Consider the following 24,926-nt stretch of genomic DNA (forward strand, 5'->3'; position numbering starts at 1 on the left):
AAGATTCAGTCCTGGATTCTCAGATGCATATGAGAATCTTACTAAAGCCATAAGAAATGTGTGTCCTGATACATTCTTTCTGGCAGGAATCGACTGTTTCACTTGTTAGCAGAAAAATGCTACTCTGTGCGAGCTGAACTTCCCCTAAGGAACAACTGTGCTTTGCATCCAGAAAGAGAGCTCCAGTATTGGATTCTCTGATGCATGTGATTCACTAGCCAGAGCCATAAGAAAGCTGTGTCCTGATGCCTTCTGTCTGACAGGAATCGACTGTTTCACTTGTTAGCAAAGCAAAGTTGCACTTTGCTCTTTGAGCTTCCCCTAAGGAACAACAGTGCTTTGCACCGTGAAAGCAAGTTCCACTCCTGGAGTTTTAGATGCGTATGATTTACTTTGCAAAACCATAAGAAATATGTGCCCTGATGTCTCCTGTCTGTCAGAAATCAAGAGTTTCACGTGTTAGAAGAGCAAAGGTGCACTTTGCGATACGAGCTTCCCGTACGTAACAACTGCGTTTTTCACCAAGAAAGAAAGCTCCAGACCTGCATTCTCGAATGTATATGAATCACGCGTCGAAGCCATAATAAATGTGTGTCCTTATGCCTTCTGTCTTGCAAGAATCAGCTGTTTCTCTTGTTAGCAACGAAAAGTTGCAGTTTGCGAGATGAGCTTCCCCTAAGGAACAAGGTTGTTTTTCATCCAGAAAGAAAGATGCAGTCCTGGATTCTCAGATGCATATGATTCACTTACCAAAGCCATAAGAAATGTGTGTCCTTATGCCTTCTGTCTTGCAAGAATCAGCTCTTTCTCTTGTTAGCAACGAAAAGTTGCAGTTTGCGAGATGAGCTTCGCTTAAGGAACAAAGTTGTTTTTCACCGAGAAAGAAAGATCCAGTCCTGGATTCTCAGATGCATATGATTCACTTACCAAAGCCATAAGAAATATGTGTCCTGATACATTCTTTCTGGCAGGAATCGACTGTTTCCCTTGTTAGCAGAAAAATCCTACTCTTTGCGAGCTGAACTTCCCCTAAGGAACAACTGTGCTTTGCATCCAGAAAGAGAGCTCCAGTCCTGGATTCTCTGATGCATGTGATTCACTAGCCAGAGCCATAAGAAAGCTGTGTCCTGATGACTTCTGTCTGACAGGAATCGACCGTTTCACTTGTTAGCAAAGCAAAGTTGCACTTTGCTCGTTGAGCTTCCCCTAAGGAACAACAGTGCTTTGCACCGTGAAAGCAAGCTCCACTCCTGGAGTTTTAGATGCATATGATTTACTTTCCAAAACCATAAGAAATATGTGCCCTGATGTCTCCTGTCTGTCAGAAATCAGGACTTTCACGTGTTAGAAGAGCAAAGGTGCACTTTGCGATAGGAGCTTCCCGTACGTAACAACTGTGTTTTTCACCAAGAAATAAAGCTCCAGACCTGCATTCTCAGATGCATATGATTCACTTACCAAAGCCATATGAAATGTGTGTCCTTTTGCCTTCTGTCTTGCAGGAATCAGCTGTTTCTCTTGTTAGTAACGAAAAGTTGCAGTTTGCGAGATGAGCTTCGCTTAAGGAACAAAGTTGTTTTTCACCGAGAAAGAAAGATCCAGTCCTGGATTCTCAGATGCATATGATTCACTTACCAAAGCCATAAGAAATGTGTGTCCTTTAGCCTTCTCTCTTGCAAGAATCAGCGGTTTCTCTTATTAGCAAAGCAAAGTTGCACTTTGCGAGATGAGCTTCGCTTAAGGAACAAAGTTGTTTTTCACCGAGAAAGAAAGATCCAGTCCTGGTTTCTCAGATGCATATGAGACTCTTTCTAAAGCCATAAGAAAGCTGTGTCCTGATGCATTCTGTCTGGCAGGAATCGACTGTTTCACTTGTTAGCAGAAAAATGCTACTCTGTGCGAGCTGAACTTCCCCTAAGGAACAACTGTGCTTTGCATCCAGAAAGAGAGCTCCAGTCCTGGATTCTCTGATGCATGTGATTCACTAGCCAGAGCCATAAGAAAGCTGTGTCCTGATGCCTTCTGTCTGACCGGAATCGACTGTTTCACTTGTTAGCAACGAAAAGTTACACTTTGCTCGTTGAGCTTCCCCTAAGGAACAACAGTGCTTTGCACCGTGAAAGCAAGCTCCAGCCCTGGAGTTTTAGATGCATATGAATTACTTTCCAAAACCATAAGAAATATGTGCCCTGATGTCTCCTGTCTGTCAGAAATCAAGAGTTTCACGTGTTAGAAGAGCAAAGGTGCACTTTGCGATAGGAGCTTCCCGTACGTAACAACTGTGTTTTTCACCAAGAAAGAAAGATCCAGACCTGCATTCTCAGATGCATATGATTCACTTACCAAAGCCATAAGAAATATGAGTCCTTTAGACTTCTGTCTTGCAGGAATCAGCTGTTTCTCTTGTTAGTAACGAAAAGTTGCAGTTTGCGAGATGAGCTTCGCTTAAGGAACAAAGTTGTTTTTCACCGAGAAAGAAAGATCCAGTCCTGGATTCTCAGATGCATATGAGAATCTTACTAAAGCCATAAGAAATGTGTGTCGTGATACATTCTTTCTGGCAGGAATCGACTGTTTCACTTGTTAGCAGAAAAATGCTACTCTGTGCGAGCTGAACTTCCCCTAAGGAACAACTGTGCTTTGCATCCAGAAAGAGAGCTGCAGTATTGGATTCTCTGATGCATGTGATTCACTAGCCAGAGCCATAAGAAAGCTGTGTCCTGATGCCTTCTGTCTGACAGGAATCGACTGTTTCATTTGCTAGCAAAGCAAAGTTGCACTTTGCTCGTTGATCTTCCCCTAAGGAACAACAGTGCTTTGCACCGTGAAAGCAAGCTCCAGTCCTGGAGTTTTAGATGCGTATGATTTACTTTGCAAAACCATAAGAAATATGTGCCCTGATGTCTCCTGTCTGTCAGAAATCAAGAGTTTCAGGTGTTAGAAGAGCAAAGGTGCACTTTGCGATACGAGCTTCCCGTACGTAACAACTGTGTTTTTCACCAAGAAAGAAAGCTCCAGACCTGCATTCTCGAATGTATATGATTCACTTATCGAAGCCACAAGAAATGTGTGTCCTTTAGCCTTCTGTCTTGCAAGAATCAGGTGTTTCTCTTGTTAGTAACGAAAAGTTGCACTTTGCAAGATGAGCTTCGCTTAAGGAACAAAGTTGTTTTTCACCGAGAAAGAAAGATCCAGTCCTGCATTCTCAGATGCATATGATTCACTTACCAAAGCCATAAGATATGTGTGTCCTTTAGCCTTCTGTCTTGCAAGAATCAGCGGTTTCTCTTATTAGCAAAGCAAAGTTGCACTTTGCGAGATGAGCTTCGCTTAAGGAACAAAGTTGTTTTTCACCGAGAAAGAAAGATCCAGTCCTGGTTTCTCAGATGCATATGAGACTCTTTCTAAAGCCATAAGAAAACTGTGTCCTGATGCATTCTGTCTGGCAGGAATCGACTGTTTCACTTGTTAGCAGAAAATGCTACTCTGTGCGAGCTGAACTTCCCCTAAGGAACAACTGTGCTTTGCATCCAGAAAGAGAGCTCCAGTCCTGGATTCTCTGATGCATGTGATTCACTAGCCAGAGCCATAAGAAAGCTGTGTCCTGATGCCTTCTGTCTGACCGGAATCGACTGTTTCACTTGTTAGCAACGAAAAGTTACACTTTGCTCGTTGAGCTTCCCCTAAGGAACAACAGTGCTTTGCACCGTGAAAGCAAGCTCCAGCCCTGGAGTTTTAGATGCATATGATTTACTTTCCAAAACCATAAGAAATATGTGCCCTGATGTCTCCTATCTGTCAGAAATCAAGAGTTTCACGTGTTAGAAGAGCAAAGGTGCACTTTGCGATACGAGCTTCCCGTACGTAACAACTGTGTTTTTCACCAAGAAAGAAAGCTCCAGACCTGCATTCTCGAATGTATATGAATCACTTGTCGAAGCCATAATAATGTGTGTCCTTATGCCTTCTGTCTTGCAAGAATCAGCTGTTTCTCTTGTTAGCAATGAAAAGTTGCATTTTGCGAGATGAGCTTCGCTTAAGGAACAAAGTTGTTTTTCACCGAGAAAGAAAGATCCAGTCCTGGATTCTCAGATGCATATGGGACTCTTTCTAAAGCCATAAGAAAGCTGTGTCCTGATGCCTTCTGTCTGGCAGGAATCGACTGTTTTACTTGGTAGCAAAGCAAAGTTGCACTTTGCTCGTTGAGCTTCCCCTAAGGAACAACAGTGCTTTGCAGCGTGAAAGCAAGCTCCAGCCCTGGAGTTTTAGATGCATATGAATTACTTTCCAAAACCATAAGACATATGTGCCCTGATGTCTCCTGTCTGTCAGAAATCAAGAGTTTCACGTGTTAGAAGAGCAAAGGTGCACTTTGCGATACGAGCTTCCCGTACGTAACAACTGTGTTTTTCACCAAGAAAGAAAGCTCCAGACCTGCATTCTCGAATATATATGAATCACTTGTCGAAGCCATAAGAAATGTGTGTCCTTTAGCCTTCTCTCTTGCAAGAATCAGCAGTTTCTCTTGTTAGCAACGAAATGTTGCAGTTTGCGAGATGAGCTTCGCGTAAGGAACAAAGTTGTTTTTCACCGAGAAAGAAAGATCCAGTCCTGGATTCTCAGATGCATATGAGAATCTTACTAAAGCCATAAGAAATGTGTGTCCTGATACATTCTTTCGGGCAGGAATCGACTGTTTCACTTGTTAGCAGAAAAATGCTACTCTGTGCGAGCTGAACTTCCCCTAAGGAACAACTGTGCTTTGCATCCAGAAAGAGAGCTCCAGTCCTGCATTCTCTGATGCATGTGATTCACTAGCCAGAGCCAGAAGAAAGCTGTGTCCTGATGCCTTCTGTCTGACAGGAATCGACTGTTTCATTTGCTAGCAAAGCAAAGTTGCACTTTGCTCGTTGAGCTTCCCCTAAGGAACAACAGTGCTTTGCACCGTGAAAGCAAGCTCCAGTCCTGGAGTTTTAGATGCGTATGATTTACTTTGCAAAACCATAAGAAATATGTGCCCTGATGTCTCCTGTCTGTCAGAAATCAAGAGTTTCAGGTGTTAGAAGAGCAAAGGTGCACTTTGCGATACGAGCTTCCCGTACGTAACAACTGTGTTTTTCACCAAGAAAGAAAGCTCCAGACCTGCATTCTCGAATGTATATGATTCACTTATCGAAGCCACAAGAAATGTGTGTCCTTTAGCCTTCTGTCTTGCAAGAATCAGGTGTTTCTCTTGTTAGTAACGAAAAGTTGCACTTTGCGAGATGAGCTTCGCTTAAGGAACAAAGTTGTTTTTCACCGAGAAAGAAAGATCCAGTCCTGGATTCTCAGATGCATATGATTCACTTACCAAAGCCATAAGATATGTGTGTCCTTTAGCCTTCTGTCTTGCAAGAATCAGCGGTTTCTCTTATTAGCAAAGCAAAGTTGCACTTTGCGAGATGAGCTTCGCTTAAGGAACAAAGTTGTTTTTCACCGAGAAAGAAAGATCCAGTCCTGGTTTCTCAGATGCATATGAGACTCTTTCTAAAGCCATAAGAAAACTGTGTCCTGATGCATTCTGTCTGGCAGGAATTGACTGTTTCACTTGTTAGCAGAAAATGCTACTCTGTGCGAGCTGAACTTCCCCTAAGGAACAACCGTGCTTTGCATCCAGAAAGAGAGCTCCAGTCCTGGATTCTCTGATGCATGTGATTCACTAGCCAGAGCCATAAGAAAGCTGTGTCCTGATGCCTTCTGTCTGACCGGAATCGACTGTTTCACTTGTTAGCAACGAAAAGTTACACTTTGCTCGTTGAGCTTCCCCTAAGGAACAACAGTGCTTTGCAGCGTGAAAGCAAGCTCCAGCCCTGGAGTTTTAGATGCATATGAATTACTTTCCAAAACCATAAGACATATGTGCCCTGATGTCTCCTGTCTGTCAGAAATCAAGAGTTTCACGTGTTAGAAGAGCAAAGGTGCACTTTGCGATACGAGCTTCCCGTACGTAACAACTGTGTTTTTCACCAAGAAAGAAAGCTCCAGACCTGCATTCTCGAATGTATATGAATCACTTGTCGAAGCCATAAGAAATGTGTGTCCTTTAGCCTTCTCTCTTGCAAGAATCAGCAGTTTCTCTTGTTAGCAACGAAATGTTGCAGTTTGCGAGATGAGCTTCGCGTAAGGAACAAAGTTGTTTTTCACCGAGAAAGAAAGATCCAGTCCTGGATTCTCAGATGCATATGAGAATCTTACTAAAGCCATAAGAAATGTGTGTCCTGATACATTCTTTCTGGCAGGAATCGACTGTTTCACTTGTTAGCAGAAAAATGCTACTCTGTGCGAGCTGAACTTCCCCTAAGGAACAACTGTGCTTTGCATCCAGAAAGAGAGCTCCAGTCCTGGATTCTCTGATGCATGTGATTCACTAGCCAGAGCCATAAGGAAGCTGTGTCCTGATGCCTTCTGTCTGACAGGAATCGACTGTTTCATTTGCTAGCAAATCAAAGTTGCACTTTGCTCTTTGAGCTTCCCCTAAGGAACAACAGTGCTTTGCACCGTGAAAGCAAGCTCCAGTCCTGGAGTTTTAGATGCGTATGATTTACTTTGCAAAACCATAAGAAATATGTGCCCTGATGTCTCCTGTCTGTCAGAAATCAAGAGTTTCACGTGTTAGAAGAGCAAAGGTGCACTTTGCGATACGAGCTTCCCGTACGTAACAACTGCGTTTTTCACCAAGAAAGAAAGCTCCAGACCTGCATTCTCGAATGTATATGAATCACGCGTCGAAGCCATAATAAATGTGTGTCCTTATGCCTTCTGTCTTGCAAGAATCAGCTGTTTCTCTTGTTAGCAACGAAAAGTTGCACTTTGCGAGATGAGCTGCGCTTAAGGAACAAAGTTGTTTTTCACCGAGAAAGAAAGATCCAGTCCTGGATTCTCAGATGCATATGATTCACTTACCAAAGCCATAAGAAATGTGTGTCCTTTAGACTTCTGTCTTGCAAGAATCAGCGGTTTCTCTTATTAGCAAAGCAAAGTTGCACTTTGCGAGATGAGCTTCGCTTAAGGAACAAAGTTGTTTTTCACCGAGAAAGAAAGATCCAGTCCTGGTTTCTCAGATTCATATGAGACTCTTTCTAAAGCCATAAGAAAGCTGTGTCCTGATGCATTCTGTCTGGCAGGAATCGACTGTTTCACTTGTTAGCAGAAAAATGCTGCTCTTTGCGAGCTGAACTTCCCCTAAGGAACATCTGTGCTTTGCATCCAGAAAGAGAGCTCCAGTCCTGGATTCTCTGATGCATGTGATTCACTAGCCAGAGCCATAAGAAAGCTGTGTCCTGATGCCTTCTGTCTGACAGGAATCGACTGTTTCACTTGTTAGCAAAGCAAAGTTGCACTTTGCTCGTTGAGCTTCCCCTAAGGAACAACAGTGCTTTGCACCGTGAAAGCAAGCTCCAGCCCTGGAGTTTTAGATGCATATGAATTACTTTCCAAAACCATAAGAAATATGTGCCCTGATGTCTCCTGTCTGTCAGAAATCAAGAGTTTCACGTGTTAGAAGAGCAAAGGTGCACTTTGCGATACGAGCTTCCCGTACGTAACAACTGTGTTTTTCACCAAGAAAGAAAGCTCCAGACCTGCATTCTCAGATGCATATGATTCACTTACCAAAGGCATAAGAAATGTGTGTCCTTTTGCCTTCTGTCTTGCAGGAATCAGCGGTTTCTCTTGTTAGTAACGAAAAAGTTGCATTTTGCGAGATGAGCTTCGCTTAAGGAACAAAGTTGTTTTTCACCGAGAAAGAAAGATCCAGTCCTGGATTCTCAGATGCATATATAATTCACTTACCAAAGCCATAAGAAATATGTCTCCTGATACATTCTGAGAATGCAGGACTGGATCTTTCTTTCTCGGTGAAAAACAACCTTGTTCCTTAGGGGAAGCTCATCTCGCAAAGTGCAACTTTTCGTTGCTAACAAGAGAAACAGCTGATTCTTGCAAGACAGAAGGCATAAGGACACACATTTCTTATGGCTTTGGTAAGTGAATAATATGCATCTGAGAATCCAGGACCGGATCTTTCTTTCTCGGCGAGAAACAACCTCTTTCCTTAAGGGATGTTCATCTCGCAAAGTCCAACTTTTCGTTGCTAACAGGAGAAACAGCTGATTCTTGCAAGACAGAAGGCATAAGGACACACATTTCTTATGGCTTTGATAAGTGAATCATATGCATTCGAGAATGCAGGTCTGGAGCTTTCTTTCTCGGTGAAAAACAACCTTGTTCCTTAGGGGAAGCTCGTATCGCAAAGAGCACCTTTGCTCTTCTAACACGTGAAACTCTTGATTTCTGACAGACAGGAGACATCAGGGCACATATTTCTTATGGTTTTGGAAAGTAAATCATATGCATCTAAAACTCCAGGAGTGGAGCTTGCTTTCACGGTGCAAAGCACTGTTGTTCCTTAGGGGAAGCTCAACGAGCAAGGTGCAACTTTTCTTTGCTAACAAGTGAAACAGTCGATTCCTGTCAGACAGAAGGCATCAGGAGACAGTATTCTTATGGCTCTGGCTAGTGAATCACATGCATCAGAGAATCTAGGACTGGAACTCTCTTTCTGGATGCAAAGCACAGTTGTTCCTTAGGGGAAGTTCAGCTCGCAAAGAGAGGCAATTTCTGCTAAAAAGTGAAACAGTCGATTCTTGCCAGAAAGAATGTATCAGGACACATATTTCTTATGGCTTTAGAAAGAGTCTCATATGCATCTGAGAAACCAGGACTGGATCTTTCTTTCTCGGTGAAAAACAACTTTGTTCCTTAAGCGAAGCTCATCTCGCAAAGTGCAACTTTGCTTTGCTAATAAGAGAAACCACTGATTCTTGCAAGACAGAAGTCTAAAGGACACACATTTCTTATGGCTTTGGTAAGTGAATCATATGCATCTGAGAATCCAGGACTGGATCTTTCTTTCTGGATGAAAAACAACCTTGTTCCTTAGGGGAAGCTCATCACGCAAAGTGCAACTTTTCGTTGCTAACAAGAGAAACAGCTGATTCTTGAAGACAGAAGGCATAAGGACACACATTTCTTATGTCTTTGATAAGTTAATCATATGCATCTGAGAATGCAGGACTGGATCTTTCTTTCTCGGTGAAAAACAACCTTGTTCCTTAGGGGAAGCTCATCTCGCAAAGTGCAACTTTTCGTTGCTAACAGGAGAAACAGCTGATTCTTGCAAGACAGAAGGCATAAGGACACACATTTCTTATGGCTTTGGTAAGTGAATAATATGCATCTGAGAATCCAGGACTGGATCTTTCTTTCTGGATGAAAAACATCCTTGTTCCTTAGGGGAAGCTCATCTCGCAAAGTGCAACTTTTCGTTGCTAACAAGAGAAACAGCTGATTCTTGCAAGACAGAAGGCATAAGGACACACATTTCTTATGGCTTTGATAAGTGAATAATATGCATCTGAGAATCCAGGACCGGATCTTTCTTTCTCGGTGAAAAACAACCTTGTTCCTTAGGGGAAGCTCATCTCGCAAAGTGCAACTTTTCGTTGCTAACAAGAGAAACAGCTGATTCTTGCAAGACAGAAGGCATAAGGACACACATTTCTTATGGCTTTGGTAAGTGAATAATATGCATCTGAGAATCCAGGACCGGATCTTTCTTTCTCGGTGAAAAACAACCTCGTTCCTTAAGGGATGTTCATCTCGCAAAGTCCAACTTTTCGTTGCTAACAGGAGAAACAGCTGATTCTTGCAAGACAGAAGGCATAAGGACACACATTTCTTATGGCTTTGATAAGTGAATCATATGCATTCGAGAATGCAGGTCTGGAGCTTTCTTTCTTGGTGAAAAACACAGTTGTTACGTACGGGAAGCTCGTATCGCAAAGAGCACCTTTGCTCTTCTAACACGTGAAACTCTTGATTTCTGACAGACAGGAGACATCAGGGCACATATTTCTTATGGTTTTGGAAAGTAAATCATATGCATCTAAAACTCCAGGAGTGGAGCTTGCTTTCACGGTGCAAAGCACTGTTGTTCCTTAGGGGAAGCTCAACGAGCAAAGTGCAACTTTGCTTTGCTAACAAGTGAAACAGTCGATTCCTGTCAGACAGAAGGCATCAGGAGACAGTATTCTTATGGCTCTGGCTAGTGAATCACATGCATCAGAGAATCCAGGACTGGAGCTCTCTTTCTGGATGCAAAGCACAGTTGTTCCTTAGGGAAGTTCAGCTCGCAAAGAGAGGCAATTTCTGCTAAAAAGTGAAACAGTCGATTCTTGCCAGAAAGAATGTATCAGGACACATATTTCTTATGGCTTTAGAAAGAGTCTCATATGCATCTGAGAATCCAGGCCTGGATCTTTCTTTCTCGGCGAAAAACAACTTTGTTCCTTAGGGGAAGCTCATCTCGCAAAGTGCAACTTTTCGTTGCTAACAAGAGAAACAACTGATTCTTGAAGACAGAAGGCATAAGGACACACATTTCTTATGTCTTTGATAAGTGAATCATATGCATCTGAGAATGCAGGACTGGAGCTCTCTTTCTGGATGCAAAGCACAGTTGTTCCTTAGGGGAAGTTCAGCTCGCAAAGAGTAGCATTTTTCTGCTAACAAGTGAAACAGTCGATTCCTGCCAGAAAGAATGTATCAGGACACATATTTCTTATGGCTTTAGAAAGAGTCTCATATGCCTCTGAGAATCCAGGCCTGGATCTTTCTTTCTCTGCGAAAAACAACCTTGTTCCTTAAGGGAAGCTCATCTCGCAAAGTGCAACTTTTCGTTGCTAACAAGAGAAACAGCAGATTCTTGAAGACAGAAGGCATAAGGACACACATTTCTTATGTCTTTGATAAGTTAATCATATGCATCTGAGAATGCAGGACTGGATCTTTCTTTCTCGGTGAAAAACAACCTTGTTCCTTAGGGGAAGCTCATCTCGCAAAGTGCAACTTTTCGTTGCTAACAGGAGAAACAGCTGATTCTTGCAAGACAGAAGGCATAAGGACACACATTTCTTATGGCTTTGGTAAGTGAATAATATGCATCTGAGAATCCAGGACTGGATCTTTCTTTCTGGATGAAAAACAACCTTGTTCCTTAGGGGAAGCTCATCTCGCAAAGTGCAACTTTTCGTTGCTAACAAGAGAAACAGCTGATTCTTGCAAGACAGAAGGCATAAGGACACACATTTCTTATGGCTTTGGTAAGTGAATAATATGCATCTGAGTATCCAGGACTGGATCTTTCTTTCTGGATGAAAAACAACCTTGTTCCTTAGGGGAAGCTCATCACGCAAAGTGCAACTTTTCGTTGCTAACAAGAGAAACAGCTGATTCTTGCAAGACAGAAGGCATAAGGACACACATTTCTTATGGCTTTGATAAGTGAATCATATGCATACGAGAATGCAGGTCTGGAGCTTTCTTTCTCGGTGAAAAACAACCTTGTTCCTTAGGGGAAGCTCGTATCGCAAAGAGCACCTTTGCTCTTCTAACACGTGAAACTCTTGATTTCTGACAGACAGGAGACATCAGGGCACATATTTCTTATGGTTTTGGAAAGTAAATCATATGCATCTAAAACTCCAGGAGTGGAGCTTGCTTTCACGGTGCAAAGCACTGTTGTTCCTTAGGGGAAGCTCAACGAGCAAAGTGCAACTTTGCTTTGCTAACAAGTGAAACAGTCGATTCCTGTCAGACAGAAGGCATCAGGAGACAGTATTCTTATGGCTCTGGCTAGTGAATCACATGCATCAGAGAATCCAGGACTGGAGCTCTCTTTCTGGATGCAAAGCACAGTTGTTCCTTAGGGGAAATTCGGCTCGCAAAGAGTAGCATTTTTCTGCTAACAAGTGAAACAGTCGATTCTTGCCAGAAAGAATGTATCAGGACACATATTTCTTATGGCTTTAGAAAGAGTCTCATATGCATCTGAGAATCCAGGCCTGGATCTTTCTTTCTCTGCGAAAAACAACCTTGTTCCTTAAGGGAAGCTCTTCTCGCAAAGTGCAACTTTTCGTTGCTAACCACAGAAACAGCTGATTCTTGCAAGACAGAAGGCATAAGGACACACATTTCTTATGTCTTTGATAAGTTAATCATATGCATCTGAGAATGCAGGACTGGATCTTTCTTTCTCGGTGAAAAACAACCTTGTTCCTTAGGGGAAGCTCATCTCGCAAAGTGCAACTTTTCGTTGCTAACAGGAGAAACAGCTGATTCTTGCAAGACAGAAGGCATAAGGACACACATTTCTTATGGCTTTGGTAAGTGAATAATATGCATCTGAGAATCCAGGGCTGGATCTTTCTTTCTGGATGAAAAACATCCTTGTTCCTTAGGGGAAGCTCATCTCGCAAAGTGCAACTTTTCGTTGCTAACAAGAGAAACAGCTGATTCTTGCAAGACAGAAGGCATAAGGACACACATTTCTTATGGCTTTGATAAGTGAATAATATGCATCTGAGAATCCAGGACCGGATCTTTCTTTCTCGGTGAAAAACAACCTTGTTCCTTAGGGGAAGTTCAGCTCGCAAAGTGCAACTTTTCGTTGCTAACAAGAGAAACAGCTGATTCTTGCAAGACAGAAGGCATAAGGACACACATTTCTTATGGCTTTGGTAAGTGAATAATATGCATCTGAGAATCCAGGACCGGATCTTTCTTTCTCGGCGAAAAACAACCTCGTTCCTTAAGGGATGTTCATCTCGCAAAGTCCAACTTTTCGTTGCTAACAGGAGAAACAGCTGATTCTTGCAAGACAGAAGGCATAAGGACACACATTTCTTATGGCTTTGATAAGTGAATCATATGCATTCGAGAATGCAGGTCTGGAGCTTTCTTTCTCGGTGAAAAACACAGTTGTTACGTACGGGAAGCTCGTATCGCAAAGAGCACCTTTGCTCTTCTAACACGTGAAACTCTTGATTTCTGACAGACAGGAGACATCAGGGCACATATTTCTTATGGTTTTGGAAAGTAAATCATATGCATCTAAAACTCCAGGGCTGGAGCTTGCTTTCACGGTGCAAAGCACTGTTGTTCCTTAGGGGAACCTCAACGAGCAAAGTGCAACTTTGCTTTGCTAACAAGTGAAACAGTCGATTCCTGTCAGACAGAAGGCATCAGGACACAGCTTTCTTATGGCTCTGGCTAGTGAATCACATGCATCAGAGAATCCAGGACTGGAGCTCTCTTTCTGGATGCAAAGCACAGTTGTTCCTTAGGGGAAATTCAGCTCGCAAAGAGTAGCATTTTTCTGCTAACAAGTGAAACAGTCGATTCTTGCCAGAAAGAATGTATCAGGACACATATTTCTTATGGCTTTAGAAAGAGTCTCATATGCATCTGAGAATCCAGGCCTGGATCTTTCTTTCTCTGCGAAAAACAACCTTGTTCCTTAGGGGAAGCTCATCTCGCAAAGTGCAACTTTTCGTTGCTAACAGGAGAAACAGCTGATTCTTGCAAGACAGAAGGCATAATGACACACATTTCTTATGGCTTTGATAAGTGAATAATATGCATCTGAGAATGCAGGACTGGATCTCTCTTTCTCGGTGAAAAACAATCTTGTTCCTTAGGGGAAGCTCATCTCGCAAAGTGCAACTTTTCGTTGCTAACAAGAGAAACAGCTGATTCTTGCAAGACAGAAGGCATAAGGACACACATTTCTTATGGCTTTGGTAAGTGAATAATATGCATCTGAGAATCCAGGACTGGATCTTTCTTTCTGGATGAAAAACAACCTTGTTCCTTAGGGGAAGCTCATCACGCAAAGTGCAACTTTTCGTTGCTAACAAGAGAAACAGCTGATTCTTGCAAGACAGAAGGCATAAGGACACACATTTCTTATGGCTTTGGTAAGTGAATAATATGCATCTGAGAATCCAGGACCGGATCTTTCTTTCTCGGCGAGAAACAACCTCGTTTCTTAAGGGATGTTCATCTCGCAAAGTCCAACTTTTCGTTGCTAACAAGAGAAACAGCTGATTCTTGCAAGACAGAAGGCATAAGGACACACATTTCCTATGGCTTTGATAAGTGAATCATATGCATTCGAGAATGCAGGTCTGGAGCTTTCTTTCTCGGTGAAAAACAACCTTGTTCCTTAGGGGAAGCTCGTATCGCAAAGAGCACCTTTGCTCTTCTAACACGTGAAACTCTTGATTTCTGACAGACAGGAGACATCAGGGCACATATTTCTTATGGTTTTGGAAAGTAAATCATATGCATCTAAAACTCCAGGAGTGGAGCTTGCTTTCACGGTGCAAAGCACTGTTATTCCTTATAGGAAGCTCAACGAGCAAAGTGCTACTTTTCTTTGCTAACAAGTGAAACAGTCGATTCCTGTCAGACAGAAGGCATCAGGAGACAGTATTCTTATGGCTCTGGCTAGTGAATCACATGCATCAGAGAATCTAGGACTGGAACTCTCTTTCTGGATGCAAAGCACAGTTGTTCCTTAGGGGAAGTTCAGCTCGCAAAGAGAGGCAATTTCTGCTAAAAAGTGAAACAGTCGATTCTTGCCAGAAAGAATGTATCAGGACACATATTTCTTATGGCTTTAGAAAGAGTCTCATATGCATCTGAGAAACCAGGACTGGATCTTTCTTTCTCGGTGAAAAACAACTTTGTTCCTTAAGCGAAGCTCATCTCGCAAAGTGCAACTTTGCTTTGCTAATAAGAGAAACCACTGATTCTTGCAAGACAGAAGTCTAAAGGACACACATTTCTTATGGCTTTGGTAAGTGAATCATATGCATCTGAGAATCCAGGACTGGATCTTTCTTTCTGGATGAAAAACAACCTTGTTCCTTAGGGGAAGCTCATCACGCAAAGTGCAACTTTTCGTTGCTAACAAGAGAAACAGCTGATTCTTGAAGACAGAAGGCATAAGGACACACATTTCTTATGTCTTTGATAAGTTAATCATATGCATCTGAGAATGCAGGACTGGATCTTTCTTTCTCGGTGAAAAACAACCTTGTTCCTTAGGGGAAGCTCATCTCGCAAAGTGCAACTTTTCGTTGCTAACAGGAGAAACAGCTGATTCTTGCAAGACAGAAGGCATAAGGACACACATTTCTTATGGCTTTGGTAAGTGAATAATATGCATCTGAGAATCCAGGACTGGATCTTTCTTTCTGGATGAAAAACATCCTTGTTCCTTAGGGGAAGCTCATCTCGCAAAGTGCAACTTTTCGTTGCTAACAAGAGAAACAGCTGATTCTTGCAAGACAGAAGGCATAAGGACACACATTTCTTATGGCTTTGATAAGTGAATAATATGCATCTGAGAATCCAGGACCGGATCTTTCTTTCTCGGTGAAAAACAACCTTGTTCCTTAGGGGAAGCTCATCTCGCAAAGTGCAACTTTTCGTTGCTAACAAGAGAAACAGCTGATTCTTGCAAGACAGAAGGCATAAGGACACACATTTCTTATGGCTTTGGTAAGTGAATAATATGCATCTGAGTATCCAGGACTGGATCTTTCTTTCTGGATGAAAAACAACCTTGTTCCTTAGGGGAAGCTCATCACGCAAAGTGCAACTTTTCGTTGCTAACAAGAGAAACAGCTGATTCTTGCAAGACAGAAGGCATAAGGACACACATTTCTTATGGCTTTGATAAGTGAATCATATGCATACGAGAATGCAGGTCTGGAGCTTTCTTTCTCGGTGAAAAACAACCTTGTTCCTTAGGGGAAGCTCGTATCGCAAAGAGCACCTTTGCTCTTCTAACACGTGAAACTCTTGATTTCTGACAGACAGGAGACATCAGGGCACATATTTCTTATGGTTTTGGAAAGTAAATCATATGCATCTAAAACTCCAGGAGTGGAGCTTGCTTTCACGGTGCAAAGCACTGTTGTTCCTTAGGGGAAGCTCAACGAGCAAAGTGCAACTTTGCTTTGCTAACAAGTGAAACAGTCGATTCCTGTCAGACAGAAGGCATCAGGAGACAGTATTCTTATGGCTCTGGCTAGTGAATCACATGCATCAGAGAATCCAGGACTGGAGCTCTCTTTCTGGATGCAAAGCACAGTTGTTCCTTAGGGGAAATTCGGCTCGCAAAGAGTAGCATTTTTCTGCTAACAAGTGAAACAGTCGATTCTTGCCAGAAAGAATGTATCAGGACACATATTTCTTATGGCTTTAGAAAGAGTCTCATATGCATCTGAGAATCCAGGCCTGGATCTTTCTTTCTCTGCGAAAAACAACCTTGTTCCTTAAGGGAAGCTCTTCTCGCAAAGTGCAACTTTTCGTTGCTAACAAGAGAAACAGCTGATTCTTGAAGACAGAAGGCATAAGGACACACATTTCTTATGTCTTTGATAAGTTAATCATATGCATCTGAGAATGCAGGACTGGATCTTTCTTTCTCGGTGAAAAACAACCTTGTTCCTTAGGGGAAGCTCATCTCGCAAAGTGCAACTTTTCGTTGCTAACAGGAGAAACAGCTGATTCTTGCAAGACAGAAGGCATAATGACACACATTTCTTATGGCTTTGATAAGTGAATAATATGCATCTGAGAATGCAGGACTGGATCTCTCTTTCTCGGTGAAAAACAATCTTGTTCCTTAGGGGAAGCTCATCTCGCAAAGTGCAACTTTTCGTTGCTAACCACAGAAACAGCTGATTCTTGCAAGACAGAAGGCATAAGGACACACATTTCTTATGGCTTTGGTAAGTGAATAATATGCATCTGAGAATCCAGGACTGGATCTTTCTTTCTGGATGAAAAACAACCTTGTTCCTTAGGGGAAGCTCATCACGCAAAGTGCAACTTTTCGTTGCTAACAAGAGAAACAGCTGATTCTTGCAAGACAGAAGGCATAAGGACACACATTTCTTATGGCTTTGGTAAGTGAATAATATGCATCTGAGAATCCAGGACCGGATCTTTCTTTCTCGGCGAGAAACAACCTCGTTCCTTAAGGGATGTTCATCTCGCAAAGTCCAACTTTTCGTTGCTAACAGGAGAAACAGCTGATTCTTGCAAGACAGAAGGCATAAGGACACACATTTCCTATGGCTTTGATAAGTGAATCATATGCATTCGAGAATGCAGGTCTGGAGCTTTCTTTCTCGGTGAAAAACAACCTTGTTCCTTAGGGGAAGCTCGTATCGCAAAGAGCACCTTTGCTCTTCTAACACGTGAAACTCTTGATTTCTGACAGACAGGAGACATCAGGGCACATATTTCTTATGGTTTTGGAAAGTAAATCATATGCATCTAAAACTCCAGGAGTGGAGCTTGCTTTCACGGTGCAAAGCACTGTTATTCCTTAGGGGAAGCTCAACGAGCAAAGTGCTACTTTTCTTTGCTAACAAGTGAAACAGTCGATTCCTGTCAGACAGAAGGCATCAGGAGACAGTATTCTTATGGCTCTGGCTAGTGAATCACATGCATCAGAGAATCTAGGACTGGAACTCTCTTTCTGGATGCAAAGCACAGTTGTTCCTTAGGGGAAGTTCAGCTCGCAAAGAGAGGCAATTTCTGCTAAAAAGTGAAACAGTCGATTCTTGCCAGAAAGAATGTATCAGGACACATATTTCTTATGGCTTTAGAAAGAGTTTCATATGCATCTGAGAATCCAGGCCTGGATCTTTCTTTCTCTGCGAAAAACAACCTTGTTCCTTAAGGGAAGCTCATCTCGCAAAGTGCAACTTTTCGTTGCTAACAAGAGAAACAGCTGATTCTTGAAGACAGAAGGCATAAGGACACACATTTCTTATGTCTTTGATAAGTTAATCATATGCATCTGAGAATGCAGGACTGGATCTTTCTTTCTCGGTGAAAAACAACCTTGTTCCTTAGGGGAAGCTCATCTCGCAAAGTGCAACTTTTCGTTGCTAACAGGAGAAACAGCTGATTCTTGCAAGACAGAAGGCATAATGACACACATTTCTTATGGCTTTGGTAAGTGAATAATATGCATCTGAGAATCCAGGACTGGATCTTTCTTTCTGGATGAAAAACATCCTTGTTCCTTAGGGGAAGCTCATCTCGCAAAGTGCAACTTTTCGTTGCTAACAAGAGAAACAGCTGATTCTTGCAAGATAGAAGGCATAAGGACACACATTTCTTATGGCTTTGATAAGTGAATTATATGCATCTGAGAATCCAGGATCGGATCTTTCTTTCTCGGTGAAAAACAACCTTGTTCCTTAGGGGAAGCTCATCTCGCAAAGTGCAACTTTTCGTTGCTAACAAGAGAAACAGCTGATTCTTGCAAGACAGAAGGCATAAGGACACACATTTCTTATGGCTTTGGTAAGTGAATAATATGCATCTGAGAATCCAGGACCGGATCTTTCTTTCTCGGCGAAAAACAACCTCGTTCCTTAAGGGATGTTCATCTCGCAAAGTCCAACTTTTCGTTGCTAACAGGAGAAACAGCTGATTCTTGCAAGACAGAAGGCATAAGGACACACATTTCTTATGGCTTTGATAAGTGAATCATATGCATTCGAGAATGCAGGTCTGGAGCTTTCTTTCTTGGTGAAAAACACAGTTGTTACGTACGGGAAGCTCGTATCGCAAAGAGCACCTTTGCTCTTCTAACACGTGAAACTCTTGATTTCTGACAGACAGGAGACATCAGGGCACATATTTCTTATGGTTTTGGAAAGTAAATCATATGCATCTAAAACTCCAGGAGTGGAGCTTGCTTTCACGGTGCAAAGCACTGTTGTTCCTTAGGGGAAGCTCAACGAGCAAAGTGCAACTTTGCTTTGCTAACAAGTGAAACAGTCGATTCCTGTCAGACAGAAGGCATCAGGACACAGCTTTCTTATGGCTCTGGCTAGTGAATCACATGCATCAGAGAATCCAGGACTGGAGCTCTCTTTCTGGATGCAAAGCACAGTTGTTCCTTAGGGGAAGATCAGCTCGCAAAGAGAGGCAATTTCTGCTAAAAAGTGAAACAGTCGATTCTTGCCAGAAAGAATGTATCAGGACACATATTTCTTATGGCTTTAGAAAGAGTTTCATATGCATCTGAGAATCCAGGCCTGGATCTTTCTTTCTCGGCGAAAAACAACCTTGTTCCTTAGGGGAAGCTCATCTCGCAAAGTGCAACTTTTCGTTGCTAACAAGAGAAACAGCTGATTCTTGAAGACACAAGGCATAAGGACACACATTTCTTATGTCTTTGATAAGTGAATCATATGCATCTGAGAATGCAGGACTGGAGCTCTCTTTCTGGATGCAAAGCACAGTTGTTCCTTAGGGGAAGTTCAGCTCGCAAAGAGTAGCATTTTTCTGCTAACAAGTGAAACAGTCGATTCCTGCCAGAAAGAATGTATCAGGACACATATTTCTTATGGCTTTAGAAAGAGACTCATATGCCTCTGAGAATCCAGGCCTGGATCTTTCTTTCTCTGCGAAAAACAACCTTGTTCCTTAAGGGAAGCTCATCTCGCAAAGTGCAACTTTTCGTTGCTAACAAGAGAAAGAGCAGATTCTTGAAGACAGAAGGCATAAGGACACACATTTCTTATGTCTTTGATAAGTTAATCATATGCATCTGAGAATGCAGGACTGGATCTTTCTTTCTCGGTGAAAAACAACCTTGTTCCTTAGGGGAAGCTCATCTCGCAAAGTGCAACTTTTCGTTGCTAACAGGAAAACAGCTGATTCTTGCAAGACAGAAGGCATAAGGACACACATTTCTTATGGCTTTGGTAAGTGAATAATATGCATCTGAGAATCCAGGACTGGATCTTTCTTTCTGGATGAAAAACATCCTTGTTCCTTAGGGGAAGCTCATCTCGCAAAGTGCAACTTTTCGTTGCTAACAAGAGAAACAGCTGATTCTTGCAAGACAGAAGGCATAAGGACACACATTTCTTATGGCTTTGATAAGTGAATAATATGCATCTGAGAATCCAGGACCGGATCTTTCTTTCTCGGTGAAAAACAACCTTGTTCCTTAGGGGAAGCTCATCTCGCAAAGTGCAACTTTTCGTTGCTAACAAGAGAAACAGCTGATTCTTGCAAGACAGAAGGCATAAGGACACACATTTCTTATGGCTTTGGTAAGTGAATAATATGCATCTGAGAATCCAGGACCGGATCTTTCTTTCTCGGCGAAAAACAACCTCGTTCCTTAAGGGATGTTCATCTCGCAAAGTCCAACTTTTCGTTGCTAACAGGAGAAACAGCTGATTCTTGCAAGACAGAAGGCATAAGGACACACATTTCTTATGGCTTTGATAAGTGAATCATATGCATTCGAGAATGCAGGTCTGGAGCTTTCTTTCTCGGTGAAAAACAACCTTGTTCCTTAGGGGAAGCTCGTATCGCAAAGAGCACCTTTGGTCTTCTAACACGTGAAACTCTTGATTTCTGACAGACAGGAGACATCAGGGCACATATTTCTTATGGTTTTGGAAAGTAAATCATATGCATCTAAAACTCCAGGAGTGGAGCTTGCTTTCACGGTGCAAAGCACTGTTGTTCCTTAGGGGAAGCTCAACGAGCAAAGTGCAACTTTGCTTTGCTAACAAGTGAAACAGTCGATTCCTGTCAGACAGAAGGCATCAGGAGACAGTATTCTTATGCCTCTGGCTAGTGAATCACATGCATCAGAGAATCCAGGACTGGAACTCTCTTTCTGGATGCAAAGCACAGATGTTCCTTAGGGGAAGTTCAGCTCGCAAAGAGAGGCAATTTCTGCTAAAAAGTGAAACAGTCAATTCTTGCCAGAAAGAATGTATCAGGACACATATTTCTTATGGCTTTAGAAAGAGTCTCATATGCATCTGAGAATCCAGGCCTGGATCTTTCTTTCTCGGCGAAAAACAACCTTGTTCCTTAGGGGAAGCTCATCTCGCAAAGTGCAACTTTTCGTTGCTAACAAGAGAAACAGCTGATTCTTGAAGACAGAAGGCATAAGGACACACATTTCTTATGTCTTTGATAAGTGAATCATATGCATCTGAGAATGCAGGACCGGATCTTTCTTTCTCGGTGAAAAACAACCTTGTTCCTTAGGGGAAGCTCATCTCGCAAAGTGCAACTTTTCGTTGCTAACAAGAGAAACAGCTGATTCTTGCAAGACAGAAGGCATAAGGACACACAATTCTTATGTTTCACTTGTTTCGACTGTTTCACTTGTTAGCAGAAAAATGCTACTCTTTGCGAGCTGAACTTCCCCTAAGGAACATCTGTGCTTTGCATCCAGAAAGAGAGCTCCAGTCCTGGATTCTCTGATGCATGTGATTCACTAGCCAGAGCCATAAGAAAGATGTGTCCTGATGCCTTCTGTCTGACCGGAATCGACTGTTTCACTTGTTAGCAACGAAAAGTTACACTTTGCTCGTTGAGCTTCCCCTAAGGAACAACAGTGCTTTGCACCGTGAAAGCAAGCTCCAGCCCTGGAGTTTTAGATGCATATGATTTACTTTCCAAAACCATAAGAAATATGTGCCCTGATGTCTCCTATCTGTCAGAAATCAAGAGTTTCACGTGTTAGAAGAGCAAAGGTGCACTTTGCGATACGAGCTTCCCGTACGTAACAACTGTGTTTTTCACCAAGAAAGAAAGCTCCAGACCTGCATTCTCGAATGTATATGAATCACTTACCAAAGCCATAAGAAATGTGTGTCCTTATGCCTTCTGTCTTGCAAGAATCAGCTGTTTCTCTTGTTAGCAACGAAATGTTGCATTTTGCGAGATGAGGTTCGCTTAAGGAACAAAGTTGTTTTTCACCGAGAAAGAATGATCCAGTCCTGGATTCTCAGATGCATATGGGACTCTTTCTAAAGCCATAAGAAAGCTGTGTCCTGATGCCTTCTGTCTGGCAGGAATCGACTGTTTTACTTGGTAGCAAAGCAAAGTTGCACTTTGCTCGTTGAGCTTCCCCTAAGGAACAACAGTGCTTTGCAGCGTGAAAGCAAGCTCCAGCCCTGGAGTTTTAGATGCATATGAATTACTTTCCAAAACCATAAGACATATGTGCCCTGATGTCTCCTGTCTGTCAGAAATCAAGAGTTTCACGTGTTAGAAGAGCAAAGGTGCACTTTGCGATACGAGCTTCCCGTACGTAACAACTGTGTTTTTCACCAAGAAAGAAAGCTCCAGACCTGCATTCTCGAATATATATGAATCACTTGTCGAAGCCATAAGAAATGTGTGTCCTTTAGCCTTCTCTCTTGCAAGAATCAGCAGTTTCTCTTGTTAGCAACGAAAAGTTGCAGTTTGCGAGATGAGCTTCGCGTAAGGAACAAAGTTGTTTTTCACCGAGAAAGAAAGATCCAGTCCTGGATTCTCAGATGCATATGAGAATCTTACTAAAGCCATAAGAAATGTGTGTCGTGATACATTCTTTCTGGCAGGAATCGACTGTTTCACTTGTTAGCAGAAAAATGCTACTCTGTGCGAGCTGAACTTCCCCTAAGGAACAACTGTGCTTTGCATCCAGAAAGAGAGCTCCAGTCCTGCATTCTCTGATGCATGTGATTCACTAGCCAGAGCCATAAGAAAGCTGTGTCCTGATGCCTTCTGTCTGACAGGAATCGACTGTTTCATTTGCTAGCAAAGCAAAGTTGCACTTTGCTCGTTGAGCTTCCCCTAAGGAACAACAGTGCTTTGCACCGTGAAAGCAAGCTCCAGTCCTGGAGTTTTAGATGCGTATGATTTACTTTGCAAAACCATAAGAAATATGTGCCCTGATGTCTCCTGTCTGTCAGAAATCAAGAGTTTCAGGTGTTAGAAGAGCAAAGGTGCACTTTGCGATACGAGCTTCCCGTACGTAACAACTGTGTTTTTCACCAAGAAAGAAAGCTCCAGACCTGCATTCTCGAATGTATATGATTCACTTATCGAAGCCACAAGAAATGTGTGTCCTTTAGCCTTCTGTCTTGCAAGAATCAGGTGTTTCTCTTGTTAGTAACGAAAAGTTGCACTTTGCGAGATGAGCTTCGCTTAAGGAACAAAGTTGTTTTTCACCGAGAAAGAAAGATCCAGTCCTGGATTCTCAGATGCATATGATTCACTTACCAAAGCCATAAGATATGTGTGTCCTTTAGCCTTCTGTCTTGCAAGAATCAGCGGTTTCTCTTATTAGCAAAGCAAAGTTGCACTTTGCGAGATGAGCTTCGCTTAAGGAACAAAGTTGTTTTTCACCGAGAAAGAAAGATCCAGTCCTGGTTTCTCAGATGCATATGAGACTCTTTCTAAAGCCATAAGAAAACTGTGTCCTGATGCATTCTGTCTGGCAGGAATTGACTGTTTCACTTGTTAGCAGAAAATGCTACTCTGTGCGAGCTGAACTTCCCCTAAGGAACAACCGTGCTTTGCATCCAGAAAGAGAGCTCCAGTCCTGGATTCTCTGATGCATGTGATTCACTAGCCAGAGCCATAAGAAAGCTGTGTCCTGATGCCTTCTGTCTGACCGGAATCGACTGTTTCACTTGTTAGCAACGAAAAGTTACACTTTGCTCGTTGAGCTTCCCCTAAGGAACAACAGTGCTTTGCAGCGTGAAAGCAAGCTCCAGCCCTGGAGTTTTAGATGCATATGAATTACTTTCCAAAACCATAAGACATATGTGCCCTGATGTCTCCTGTCTGTCAGAAATCAAGAGTTTCACGTGTTAGAAGAGCAAAGGTGCACTTTGCGATACGAGCTTCCCGTACGTAACAACTGTGTTTTTCACCAAGAAAGAAAGCTCCAGACCTGCATTCTCGAATGTATATGAATCACTTGTCGAAGCCATAAGAAATGTGTGTCCTTTAGCCTTCTCTCTTGCAAGAATCAGCAGTTTCTCTTGTTAGCAACGAAATGTTGCAGTTTGCGAGATGAGCTTCGCGTAAGGAACAAAGTTGTTTTTCACCGAGAAAGAAAGATCCAGTCCTGGATTCTCAGATGCATATGAGAATCTTACTAAAGCCATAAGAAATGTGTGTCCTGATACATTCTTTCTGGCAGGAATCGACTGTTTCACTTGTTAGCAGAAAAATGCTACTCTGTGCGAGCTGAACTTCCCCTAAGGAACAACTGTGCTTTGCATCCAGAAAGAGAGCTCCAGTCCTGGATTCTCTGATGCATGTGATTCACTAGCCAGAGCCATAAGGAAGCTGTGTCCTGATGCCTTCTGTCTGACAGGAATCGACTGTTTCATTTGCTAGCAAATCAAAGTTGCACTTTGCTCTTTGAGCTTCCCCTAAGGAACAACAGTGCTTTGCACCGTGAAAGCAAGCTCCAGTCCTGGAGTTTTAGATGCGTATGATTTACTTTGCAAAACCATAAGAAATATGTGCCCTGATGTCTCCTGTCTGTCAGAAATCAAGAGTTTCACGTGTTAGAAGAGCAAAGGTGCACTTTGCGATACGAGCTTCCCGTACGTAACAACTGCGTTTTTCACCAAGAAAGAAAGCTCCAGACCTGCATTCTCGAATGTATATGAATCACGCGTCGAAGCCATAATAAATGTGTGTCCTTATGCCTTCTGTCTTGCAAGAATCAGCTGTTTCTCTTGTTAGCAACGAAAAGTTGCACTTTGCGAGATGAGCTGCGCTTAAGGAACAAAGTTGTTTTTCACCGAGAAAGAAAGATCCAGTCCTGGATTCTCAGATGCATATGATTCACTTACCAAAGCCATAAGAAATGTGTGTCCTTTAGACTTCTGTCTTGCAAGAATCAGCGGTTTCTCTTATTAGCAAAGCAAAGTTGCACTTTGCGAGATGAGCTTCGCTTAAGGAACAAAGTTGTTTTTCACCGAGAAAGAAAGATCCAGTCCTGGTTTCTCAGATTCATATGAGACTCTTTCTAAAGCCATAAGAAAGCTGTGTCCTGATGCATTCTGTCTGGCAGGAATCGACTGTTTCACTTGTTAGCAGAAAAATGCTGCTCTTTGCGAGCTGAACTTCCCCTAAGGAACATCTGTGCTTTGCATCCAGAAAGAGAGCTCCAGTCCTGG

The sequence above is a fragment of the Pithys albifrons genome, chromosome 4, assembly GCF_047495875.1.
Source record: "Pithys albifrons albifrons isolate INPA30051 chromosome 4, PitAlb_v1, whole genome shotgun sequence".
Taxonomy (NCBI): domain Eukaryota; kingdom Metazoa; phylum Chordata; class Aves; order Passeriformes; family Thamnophilidae; genus Pithys; species Pithys albifrons.